This window comes from Loxodonta africana, chromosome 24 (assembly GCF_030014295.1).
Source record: "Loxodonta africana isolate mLoxAfr1 chromosome 24, mLoxAfr1.hap2, whole genome shotgun sequence".
In the NCBI taxonomy this organism is placed as follows: domain Eukaryota; kingdom Metazoa; phylum Chordata; class Mammalia; order Proboscidea; family Elephantidae; genus Loxodonta; species Loxodonta africana.
In genome coordinates, this window is record NC_087365.1 from 17,930,008 (window position 1) to 17,943,732 (window position 13,725).

The window sequence follows — 13,725 nt, forward strand, 5'->3', positions numbered from 1 at the left end:
GACAAAGGCTCATTGTTTTCTCTCACATCCTTGGGCAGTCAGTGTTCCCAGGGACTTCACAACCAGGCCCAGATGTTTTCCTTTTTGGTGCTAAGGCATTCCCCAGCCTTGGCTGCTGACCCAATCATGCCACTCCCACCCAGCCTTGTACCTTAGCCTGAGTCCATCCCGAATTCATCCCCAGTCATGCTTTGGGGAAGAGCAAAGCTGATTCCATTTGGGAGGGGATGCATGTAGCTGAATAGCATTACCCTAAACCCAACAAACCAACCCACTGCATTCAAGTCGATTCCGACTCATAGTGACCCTATAGGACAGAGTAGAACTGCCCTGTAGAGTTTCCAAGGAAGGCCTGGTGGACTTGAACTGCCGGCCTTTTAGTTAGCAGCTATAGTGCTTAACCTCTATGCCACCAGGGTTTCCAGCATTACCCTACATACAGTTTAATCTCTTTGTATCCTAACTACAAACTCTGGGCTCTAGAGTTCGCCAGATGGGAGTCTCTGATTGGTCCAGTAGGAATCAGAGGTCCAAACTTGGTGTAATCAACCATAGCAGAGTGAGGTCCCATGGGCAGCCTTTTCTCGGGTTGTCTGAAGGACAGGTCCACAAACAGGGGAGTGTAGAGTTGGGAGAAAATGATTCTTTAATCTAATGAGCAACTTTTCTACAACAGTCTTGTTAGTAAGCATACAATTATATATATATATATATTGGCTTACCAGGTCAATACATATTATAAAAATGCATGGACCAAATTTCTGAAATACTTAAAATTTGATTTCATAAAATCATTGTTAAACACTATTGTATGCATATGTTTTTACAGTTTTCACTATAGTTTGAGTTTTTGTAAAGGAAGGAAATAATACTTATGTTGAAGATGTACATAGCACTTCTTGGTTGTCAGAATACAAATCAAATTTTGCTTCGTACCTTTTTAGTATAGACTTGAATTTATGCTTCCTCCCTATAGGGGAGGTAGGAGATCATTTTAAAAAAAATGACCAAAAAGTAAATACAAACCCTTCAAAAATAATTTTACCAGCAATCTGGCCAATCTGTTTTAAGGTTTTATCTCTGGGAGCGAAACATATGTGTCCAAATTAAAATCAGGACTTGGCCTGTACATCTGGGAAGCAGAGAAATGATTGCTATTTTACCACATTTATTTGGAATGGCTTTTCTTAAGGAATCTATGTACGGAGGATCATTGCAATGAGGCATTTCATTAATTTAAGTAAATTCAAAATTAAGTAAAATTTAATTTATTTTCTTTTATAGTTTGATACTATGTTTTAGGAAACTATAATGAATTTACAGACACGACCCCTGACATCATGGGGTTTGGAGTGTTAGAGATTAGTGGGGGGTAGATGTGTATCAATTAATGGCACAGGTAATTGTTGATTACAGACTGTGGTAAGGACAAGGATGGAAAGTTACAACCAGCTTTGAGAGCATAAAACTAGTTGTTATTGTGAGTTGTCATCGAGTTGGCTCTGACTCATGGTGACCTTATGTACATCAGAATGTAATGTTGCCACGTCCTGTGCCATGTTCATGATCAATGGTATGTTTGAACCCACTGTTGTGGCCACTGTGTAATTTGAGGGCCTTCCAATCTTGGGAAATCACCTTCCAGCACTATATCAGACAATAGTCAGTGATCCATAGGTTTTCATTGGCTAGTTTTCAGAAGTAGATTGCCAGACTTTTCTTCCTAGTCTGCCTTAGTCTGGAAACTTTGCTGAAACCTGCCCACCATAAGTAACCCTGCTGGTATTTTAAATTGCGATGGCATGGCTTCCAGCATTATAGCAACATGCAAGCTGCCATAGTACGACAAACTGACAGATGGGTGGTGGGTTAAAAAAAACTAAGACATCCTGTTACAGTGTCAGTAGGGTGAGGGAGGCGAGGAAGTGATGTCTGAGTGGTGACCTGATGGGTGCTCAGAACTGAACTGGGCAAAGGCTCACAACTGAGGCAGAGGGACCTGCATGTGTAAAGGCCCTGTGGCGAGGGAAGCATGGCACTGAAGAAGGTAAGGGAAGGCCAGAGTGGCTGGAGCCTGCAGGGTACAGGGGAGCTAAGTAAGACTGGAGAGAGAGGCAGGCCCATATCCATAAATTGTTACTCTGACATCTTTATAACACACAGTCATTTGTCAAAATTTGGATTTGTAAAAGTCGTGGTTCTCAGTAGGGAATAACAGCAAAGTTGGATTTGAGCCTTTTTCTGGAGAGCACTATGAAACTATTGAGCAGAGTTAACCAAATGAGTGATAAGAGAAGATTTTCTTTTTAAAAAGGCCAAATTGCCAGGTCTGGTTAATGGATTGGATGATGGGGTGTGGGGGCTTGATTGCAGACATGATACCAGTTCTTCACCCTCCTTTCATTTACTTCTTTGCCATGTAACTTTGAAGTGTTCTCTGCCTCTGGGTTTGACCACGTGACTTGCTTTGGCCAAGAGAATGAAGTACAAGTGACAGTGAGTTGGTTCCAAACCTAGAACTCAAGAGGTCTTGCTCTTTCTTGTGTCTCTGTCATTTCCATGAGCACATGCCTGAGGTGGCCACTGGAACGTGATGGATACATGGAGCCAACCTGAGGTGCCTGGTCAGCCCAGCTGAAGCCAGGTTAGATCAATGGACAATAGGCTGTACACGGTCAAGTAAGTGAGACCAGACAAAATACATGGAGTCGCCTACCAGATCACCAGCTGACCCAGGTACGTGGGCAAAAACCAGTTATTGTTACATGCCACTGAGGTTTTGTGGTTGATTGTTCTGTAGTACGGCTGTGGCAATAGATAACTGGGACAGGGGTAAGGGAGAAAAATATTTGGGACATGGTCATCCGTACACATTACTCTCACAGCACAGTTTAGAGGCCTGGTGGCACAATAGTTAAGTGATTGGTTACTAACCAAAAAAGTCAACTATTCAAACCTACTAGCTGCTTAGCAGGAGAAAAGACCTGGCCATATGCTCTTGTAAAAATTACAGCCTAGGAGGCAGTTTTGCTGTCATATAGGTTGCTATGAGTGGGAATTGACTCGATGGCACACAACAGCAGTGATGTTATCATAACGCAAAGTTCCCTGGGAATGGGAAGTAGGACAGATAAGCTGATATGGACAGAAATAGTTACTTTGAAAACTTCCTAATATATAGTAATTAATTAATCCACATTTGTCAAAAGTTAGACTGGTGAAAGTGGTGATCCTCAGAAGTAAATAACACTAAAAAGGAAGATAAAAAAGAAGATAGAAGATAACGAAGACACAATTTAGATTTTTTTGCATATTTTTCATAATCTGGCATGTGCTTGTTGTCAATTATATTTTTTTCGTTTTTAGTCAACCATGGTTCTTTAAAGGAAAGTTAGTAAGTCATGTCGTTGTTGTTGTTAGGTGCTGTTGAGTCGGTTCCAACTCATAGCGACCCTATGTACAACAGAACAAAACACTGCTGGGTCCTGAGCCGTCCTCACAATCATTGTTATGCTTGAATTCATTGTTGCAGCCACTGGGTGAATCCATCTTCTTGAGGGTCTTCCTCTATTTCACTGACCCTGTACTTTACCAAGCATGATGTCCTTCTCCAGCAACTGATTCCTACTGACAACACGTCCAAGGTATGTGAGACGTAGTCTCATCATCCTTGCATCTAAGGAGCATTCTGGTTGTACTTCTTCCAAGACAGATTTGTTCATTCTTTTGACAGTCCATGGTATAGTCAATATTCTTTGTCAACCCCATAATTCAAAGGTGTCAATTCCTCTTCAGCCTTCCTTATTCGTTGTTCAGTTTTCACGTGCATATGAGGTTATTGAAAACACTACGGCTTGGGTCAGGCACACCTTAGGCTTCAAGGTGGCATCTTTGCTTTTTAACACTTTAAAGAGGTCTTTTGCAGCAAATTTGCCGAAAGCAATGTGTCTTTTGATTCTTGACTGCTGCTTCCATAGGTTTGGATTGTGGATCCAAGTAAAATGAAATCCTTGACAACTTCAATCTTTTCTGCTTTTTATCATTATGTTGCTTATTGGTCCAATTGTGAGGATTTTTGTGTTCTTTATTTATGTTTTTTTTATGTTCAGGTGTAATCCATGCTGAAGGCTGTAGACTTTGATTTTCATCAATAAGTGCTCTAAGTCCTTTTCACTTTCAGAAGGCAAGGTTGTGTCATCTGCATAATACAGGTTTTTCATGAGTCTTCCTTCAATTCTGATGCTGACTTGTTCTTCATAAAGTTCAGCTTCTCAGATTATTTGCTCAGCAAACAGATTTAATACGTATGGTGAAAGATACAACCCTGACACATACCTTCCCTGACTTTAAACCACACAGTATCCCCTTGTTCTGTTCAAACAACTGCCTCTTGATCTATGTACAGGTTCCTCATGAGCACAATTAAGGGTTCTGGAATTCCCATTCTTCGCAATGTTATCCATAATTTGTTATGATCCACACAGTCGAATGCCTTTGCATAGTCAATAAAACACAGGTAAACATCCTTCTGGTATTCTCTGCTTTCAGCCAGGATCCATCTGACATCAGCAATGATATCCCTGGTTCTGCGTCCACCGCTGAATCCAGCTTGAACTTCCGGCAGTTTCCTGTCGATATACTGTTGCAGCCACTTTTAGTAAGTCATATACCACAGCAATTAGCAGTGCATTTTTTTTTTTTTTTTTTTGAATTAAGCTGCCAAACTTCTGTGGCTAGAGAGTTTCTTATTTTCTTGATTTTTTCTTTTTCTTGTTTTCATTCCTATTTTCTCATTGGCTTGGCGGAGTCATAGAGAGGAAAACACAATTTAAGACTGGCACAAAACTATTGCCAACAGGAACACGGTCAGTTCAAAGTTGCACCTCTTCAACGGGATCAAAAGGAGAAATGGAGCAGGATCCATTCCTGGAGTTTGACTGGGCATGGGAAGCATTTATGGACAAAGTCACTTGAATGTGGCCCTGCTCTCTGTTTATTGATGCACGTACGGTACCCACAGTTAATGTCACTACTAGGGTGAGGGCTTATAGCTAATTTTCCCCCAGTTGAGAGGCCAATTATCAAAGGATAAAATTGGCTCCTTTTTTAAAAAAATAATTTATTTATTTTTTATTGTTGAGAATATACACTGTAGAACATACACCAGTTCAACAGTTTCTACTAGTGCAATAGTGACGTTGATTATTCCTTGAGTTGTGCAACCATTCCCACTCTTGTTTTCTGAGTTGTTCCTCTTCCATTAACTCACTGCTCCCTTAGTTTCCTATCTAACCTTTTGAGCTGCTGTTGTCAATTTGATCACATATAGGTAGATCTTAAAAGAGCATAATGCTCAAGGCAGACATTTTTACTAAACTATGGTTTTAAGAAGATTTTAGGGGTTTAAGTTTTAAAGATTGGGGCAATAGTTTTGGGGGTTCATTCAGCCTCCATGGCTCCAGAAAGTCTGGAGTCCATGAGAATTTGAAATTCTGTGCTGCATTCCCCCCCTTTTTATCAGGAATCTTTTATAGAATCTTTGATCAAAATGTTCAGTAATAGTAGCCAGGCACCATCCAGTTCTTCTGATCTCATCGCAAAGGAGGTAGGTTGTTCATTGTCATAGACTGAATTATGTCCCCCCCAGAATGTGTGTATCAACTTGGTTAGGCCATGATTCCCAGTATTGTGTGGTTGTCCTCCATTTTGTGATTGTAATTTTATGTTGAGAAGATTAGGGTGGGATTGTAACACCACCCTTACTCAGGTCACCTCCCTGATCCAACCAATGTGAAGGGAGTTTTCCTGGGGTGTGTCCTGTGCCACCTTTTATCTCTCAAGAGATAAAAGGAAAGGGAAGCAAGCAGAGAGTTGGGAATCTCATAAAACCAAGAAAGCAGTGCCAGGAGTAGAGCAGGTCCTTTGGACCTGGGGTCCCTGCTCAGAGAAGCTCCTAGTCTGGGGGAAGATTGATAAGAAGGCCGACAGAGAAAAAAAGCCTTCCCCTGGAGCTGACACCCTGAATTTGGACTTTTAGCCTACTTTACTGTAAAGAAATAAACTTCTTTTTGTTAAAGCCATCCACTTGTGGTATTTCTGTTATAGCAGCAGTAGATAACTAAGACATTCATGGAGACAATTAGCCACACATTCCACTTCCTCCTATTCTGGACTCCACTTCTTCCTCTGTTGTTCCAGGTAAATAGAGAATAATTGTTGTGCCTTGGATGGCCATTTGCAAGCTTTTAAGACCCCAGGCACTATGCAATGAACTAGGACGTAGTACAGAAGAACTAAACATGTTATTAGGCTCCTTTTCTTTTTGATTTGAACTGTGGTTCTTTGATATTAGTTTTGGTTATTCTCAAATGGTTTTGAAATGTTAGTGTGTATAGGCACCACTGGGAGGTTGTTAAGTCATAGATCCCCAAGATTCTGAACCACACTGTGAGTGGCAAGATTAGAGACTGAGTTACAGCTTCACAACTCTAAAGAAAGAGAATTATAAAAAAATTCCCAGAGGCAAATTGTTTCCTTCTTTTTTTATTTTTTCTTTTTGCCTTGACCAAAGTGTGGTCTTTAAAAAGTTTTTTCTAATTACCACCTAAAAAGTATGCCTGCTGATCAGCCATGCTAGGCTGAATAAAAGTTGCAGTTCTTACTGATATTTTCTTTGCAAAGAGCGTGAATTGGTAAAAAATGTCTATTGCTTTTCTCTCCTCCCTGAATCCCATGCCTATGGTTTTTTACTAACTCAGTCAAGCTGAGGAACCAAAAAGGTTAGGAGTCCTAAATTAGAAGCTGTGAAGAGTTTTCTTATATCCCTTCCACGACTGCTGTTAGCTGCTTGGAGGGAGGTAGCTTAACGCTACGACATGAAAGAAAAGCCATGGGTGGAAAGAGTCAAAGGCTTCCTCCTAGATGAAGCTGTGTTTTTTGTTTGATGGCAATCAGCATTTAGAAAATGCTGAGCAGTGTCATGTGGCAGGTTTCTCTAATACAGCATCATTTGGGCTCTTCAGTTTTTCCCAGATTCTCTCACGCCACTGACATAGTCTGGGCATGTGACAAAGAGTGCTGATGGGTGGTGAAAAGTGTTTTCTGGCTCCTGCTCTTTCTTTTGAATTCTTCTTAATTTTTGGTCATATTATAAAATGGAGATGTGCAACTTGTGGAAAATAAAGTATAAGAATTAAAAATCATATGGGTCCATCCCCCAGGGAATCATTGTTAATATTTTAATGCATTTCTTTCCTATATTTTTATGTCTGTGGAAATACACATATATTTTTACACAATCAGGGTCATACTTTACATTTGGAGCAACAGCATAGACATTTTTGTTATTGTCGTTGTTAGGTGCTATTGAGTCGGTTCCCATTCAGCAACCCTATGGACAACAGAACAATGCATTGCCTGGTCCTGCACCATCATCACAATTGTTGCTATGTTTGAGCCCATTGTTGCAGCCACAGTGTCAATCCATCTAGTTGAGCGTCCTTCTCTTTTTCGCTGACCCTCTATTTTACCAAACATGACTGATCTCTCCTGATAGTATGTCCAAAGTATGTGAGACAAATTCTCGCCATCCTCGCTTCTAAGGAGCATTCTGGCTGTACTTCTTCCAAGACAGATTTTGTTCGTTCTTCTGGCAGTCCATGATATATTCAATATTCTTTGCCAACACCATAATTCAAATGAATCAATTCTTCTTCAGTCTTCCTTATTCATTGTCCAGCTTTGGAATGCATATAAGGCGATGGAAAATACCACGACCTGATTCAGGTAAATCTTAGTCCTCAAAGTGACATCTTTGCTTTTTAACACTTTAAAGAGGTCTTTTCCAGCAGGTTTGTCCAGGGCAATAATTTGATTTCTTGGCTGCTATTTCCGTGGGCATCAATTGTGGATCCAAGTAAAACGAAATCCTTGGCAACTTCAATCTTTTCTCCACTTATCATGCTGTTGCTTATTTGTCCAGTTGTGAGGATTTTTGGTTTATTTGTGGTGAGGCATAATCCATACTGAAGGCTATAGTCTTTGATTTTCATCTGTAAGTGCTTCAAGTCCTCTTCATTTTCAGAAAGCAAGATTGTGTCATCTGCATATTACAGGTTGTTAATGAGTCTTCCTCCAATCCTGATGCTGTGTTCTTCTTCATATAGTCCAGCTTCTTGGGTTATGTACTCAGCATACATATCGAATAAGTATGGTGACACGACATGGACTTTTTTTTACATATCATTAGATACTTCCTGAAAAAAAAATTTTAATGGCTGTAGAGTATTTCATCTTTGTCATTCATGGTAATATTTTGAACTAATTCACTATTGTTGGAAATTACATTGTTCTAATTTTTTCTCTTTCTGGAAATGTGATAGAATAAATGTGCAGAGACATCCCTCCCAGAATGAAACAACTAGAAATGCTGGATTAAATGTTAAATCAGCATCTCTTTCTTTTTCTCTTGTACATCTTTGAGCTGGTGGGAAAATAAGAAGCTTTTCTAAAGCCAGAAACAAGAGAAAAGCTCAAGTCCTGAGAAATATGAAAGTGCTAGAACCAATGTTTCCCCTGGGAGTATTTGTACATCTTAGATCCTGGGTTTAAATAAGCCACTCACAAAGGGGACAGGGAACAGAGCCTGGGACCCCAACAGGGTGAGAGAGCAGCCCCCGGAAAGGTGGACTATACCCATAGAGGAGACCTTGAGGGTATCTGCTGAGCTCCACCAGGGCTCTGGGTGAAACAGAGGAAAAAAAAAGAAAATTCTCTCTCTCTAGAGTGCAGAGCCTGTGGAGCACTTCTAGGTATCTGCAATAGTCTGTTTCTTGACCTGGGTGCTGGTTTCATAAATGCATTTAGTTTATGAAAATTCATTAACCCTTTATTTATAATATGTACACATCTCTTCATATATAATACTTTAAAATAAAATGGAAAAAAAATCATGTTACTTCCGTGGCTTCCCCCTAAAAATTATAAAAAGGACCTTTGTTTTAATTTGTCACAAGGTGGTAGAATCTCACATCTCTGGCAGAAGAAAATGCATATCTACTTTGGAGAAATGTAAATTAAGATCACAGAGTTTTCACAGATTGAAATTCTGAGAAGTAATAAATACAAGAGGAAATGAGCCACCATGGGTGAGAGTTAGCAAAAACAACACATTTGAGAAGCAGGTCAACAATCACTGTCAATATTGGGAATACCAGAAAATGAATATAAAATATGTTGCGTATGTTCAAAAAATAGAGTATAGAAATTGTGACTAAGAAATTAGAGATTATCAAAATTGCGATTAACTGTAAAAGGACCAAATAACAATTCTAGAAAAGTAAAATAAATTAATTAAATTGGAAAATTAAGTTTTTTTAAAAAATGATATATAATGTTAAAATGTCTAGTGGCCATATAAAAAAGTAGAAACAAGTGAAATTGATAGCAGTGATATACTTTAGTTAACTTGGCATATCCAGAGTATTATCATTTTAACATGTAATCAGTATTAAAGAGATACTTTATATTCTGTTTTTTGTACTAAGTCTTCAAAATCTGGTGTGTATTTTATACTTACAGCACATCTCAATTTGGAGCAACCAAATTGTTGTGTTTAGCCCCTTTTCTATGCACCTACACACACACACACATGCACACACACAAACTTACACTCTTTTACTGTATATATAGATGGCCATTGGTCCAAGTTGGAATACATGAAGCAACAACTTTGTTTTAGATAGTTAACTAGTAGTAATGTTAATTAAATAGAACAGATGTGTATAATTTATGAACCATTCCCCCAGTGAGGTATATTTAGTGGTTTTTTTCTCTGCATTTCAAACAAGGTTGCAAGGAGTGTCGTTTATACAAAACCCATATGCAGTTGTGTATTTCCAAGGCATAGAGTTTTAGATGCTTTTAACAGTAAATTAGAAACAACTAAAGAGAGATCTGAAGAAATTACCCAGAATGCAATACAGAGAGACAAAAGCATGAAGAATATAAAAAAGCAGTTATGACACATGGCAGATAGAGTTACGTATATATATATATTTTAAACAGAAGTGTTAAAAAGCAAAGATGTCACTTTGAGGATTAAGGTGCACCTGACTCAAGCCATGGTATTTTCGATTGTCTCTATGAGTTGGAATCAACTCAATGGCAGTGGGTTTGGTTTTCGGTTCATATGTATCCAAAAGCTGGACAATGGATAAGAAAGACTGAATAAGAATTGATGCACTTGAATTATGGTGTTGGCAAAGAATATTGAATATAGTGTGGACTGCCAGAAGAATGAACAAATTTGTCTTGGAAGAAGTAAAGCCAGACTGCTCCTTAGAAGGGAGGATGGAAACACTTTGTCTTATGTACTTTGGACATGTTATCAGAAGGGACAAGGAGAAAGATATCATGCTTGGTTAAGTAGGGGGTCAGTGAAAGAGAGGAAGAGCCTCAAGAAGATAGATTGACACAATGGCTGCAACAACATGCTGAAACATAGCAATGTATTCATTGTGAGGATGGTGAAGGAGTGGACAGTGTTTCTGTTCTGTTGTGCATAGGGTTGCCGTGAGTCAGAACTGACTCTACAGCACCCAGTAACAATAACAACAACAACAGAAGAGAAAGAAGTGGCAGTAGGAATGTCCATAAAGATAATGCCTAAGATGTTGCCAGAACTCATCAACGATACCAGTCCTCAGATTTAAAAATCCCAATGGATTTCAAGGAGGAAAAAAGCATGTAGACACATTGTAGTGAACTCATAGTACACTGCAAACAGAGATCTTACAATCAGTTACAGAAAAAATAAGACAAAAAATATCAATTACAAAGAAATAACTATTAGGCTGACAGCTGACTCCTCATAGCAACAATGGAAGGTCGGAGTCAGAGAGTAAGATCTATAGAGTGCTGAGAGAAAATACCTGTCGATCTATAACTACACACCTAGAGAAAATAAAGACGTTTTCAGGCAAAAATTGAGAGTGTTTACAAAGCAGATGCTCACTAAGGGAACTGACAAAGAATATATTCAGGTAGAAATAAAATGATTTCAAAAGGTAGGTCAGAGATGAAAACAAATAGTAAATATATTGGTAAATCTAAACAAACATTGACTGGCAATAACAATAATAATACCTAGTTTCTGAGGTTAAAAAAAAAATCAAGATTGACCTAAATTCTGGATAACAGTGGAATAGAATGTGAAAGGAGGGAGTGATCAGAGCTAAGCTTTTTAAAATCTTGTTTAGGAGAAGGGTTAAGTTATTGATTAGTTTTAAATATCTTAAGCTAAAAATGCATGGTAAGGTTTCCAGAGGAATGCCTAAAACATAGAATTGGAACACAGAACTTCCAAACTATTGGATTAAAAAAAAAAAAAAATGGGATGGGAAAATAAACCTCAATTCAAATGGCATCAAGAAAGGGTAAACATGTGAATAAAAAATAGAACAAGTGGGTACAAAACAATATAAGAAAACAAAAACAAATACATCAGTATTTACAATCAATAAAGTGAAGGACTAAACTCCCCACTAATACGAGAACATTTTCCTGTTCGGATTAAAAAAAAAAAAGTGAACGATTTTAAAAGACAAGTACTGAAAACAGAGGGCACAAAAAAGTCGAAAATTAAAGGATAGAAGAAATACCAGTCAAATATTAATTAAAAGAAAGTTGGTAGAGATATAATAAGACAAAATTGACTTAAGGTAAAAAGCATTATAAGAGGTGGAGAGGGTTATTTACATATTGACATAAGCTTTTATTCACCAGAAAGATATGTTACAAACTTGTATGTGCCTTGCAAAATTAAAAAAAAAAATTTTTTTTTTTTTTAAATAAACCAGAAATCCATAAAACTACATACAAGAAGCTGAAATATCCACCAACATAATGGGACGTTTGGACACACCTCTCTAAGTGATCGATGGGCTAATCAAGCAAAAAAAGAGGCTGTAGAAGTTTTGAACAACATAATTAACAATAAATATATTTAAAGTGTTGTTCTCCAGCAACACAGAAAATTGATAAAAACTTACAATACACTAAGAGAGAAAGAAAATCTTAACTTTCAAAGATTTATTGTCATGTATATCACTTTTTTTTATATCACTTACCCTATTGGTTTGGTTTTTTGGTTTAACTTCTACGAACACAAGTAAGAAATTAATAACACTGTAAAAACTGCATGGAGACAAGATCTGACCTCAAAGGACAATCAAAATCAACACCCCCAGGCTGATTCCTATGAAGTGGACGTCAGACATGCCGCCTCTCTCCGCCATCTTTATCAATTCTGACACAAACCATTCCTTCCACGGCACTCTCTACTCCTCTGCTGGGTTTGATAATTCATTGCAATGACCACACAGAGCTCACAGACAATACTCATGATTATGGGGTTTATTACGAAAGTAGCAGTTACAATTCAGGCTGAGGAACACTCACGAACAATTTTTTTATCAAGGCAGCCTCTTCCTAGCCATGTTGGCAGGCACGCCTCTACCTGGCCCTTGGTCTCTGCTGAAAGGCACTCAGCTTTCTCTTTCCAGGGGCTGGGTAGCCCACCAAGCCGTCTCCTGTTGTCAGGTCTCTGCTGCCAGGTCTCTGCTGCTGGGTCTCTGTCACCGCTTCTTGCTGCCTTCATTGTCACAGCTCTTTCTCTGTCTCCTGGTTCCAGGAGCTTCTCAGCACAGTGATGCAGCGTCCAGAAAGCATGCTCTCTGCTCCTGGCTGTTATTCCATGGTGGTGGTGGGATTCTCCTATTCTCACCTCTGGGGTGGCTCATTTCAAGTGCGGAGGGGATGGCAAAACTGACAAATCCCCTTGGTGGGCCACAATTATCTTATTTGCACAACCCCATCTGATAGCTTGGGTGGGAATTACAAGATTATGGGTAGAAAGCCCAAACAAAAGCAATCAATTGCACCACCGGCCACCCCCTGGCTTTTGTAGCCATGGCTTTTTTTTATACTTGGAGGATAAGTTCCCTTCCCAATCATTTTACCAGTTCAAAACAGTCATTACCATTTAGTCCTTCAGTAGGGCAAAGAGTTCTCAGGGTGAAATTATTCAGGTACTAACTAGGTGTTCAAGTCTGCTTCAGGTGTCCATCTGATCTAGTCAGGATCTCCAAAAGTCATCTTGGCTTCACCCTTTCTGCCTTCTCATAAAATTTAACTGAGAAAATATAATTCCCTTGCTTTGAGCCTCACGAGTTAGCAGCAGTATCAGCATAGCAACACTTTTGAGGGAGTTTAGGTTTGGCCACTGTACTTCAGTCCAGGGGTGCTCCCCCCTTAGTCCACTCTTTCACGGTTACAGCGTCTACAATTACAGTTTTCACAATCACAATTAACCCTGTTAACAATCAACACTCACATCTGAATCATAATCCTACCAGCATCTTCTACCACCCTCTCTTCCCCAGGTCCATCAGGAAAAGAGAAAACTATTTCAGTGGGGATCCTCCCTAGTCCCCCTCATTTAATGTAAGTACACTCATGAAAGTGTGTAAGCCAGCTACTTCATGCCTTTATCTCCCCCTATTTTACATAGCCAATGTTTAAATCACCTGTTCCTATCAAACCAGTACTAAGGAGACAAGCATGCTGTCTTCTATTCAGTTTGGAACTTTGAGCATCTGCGTCCATAAGCAAAGTCCAGTCCAGAGCAAGCCACCAAATTGCAGCAATCTACACCAGCTTACGGTG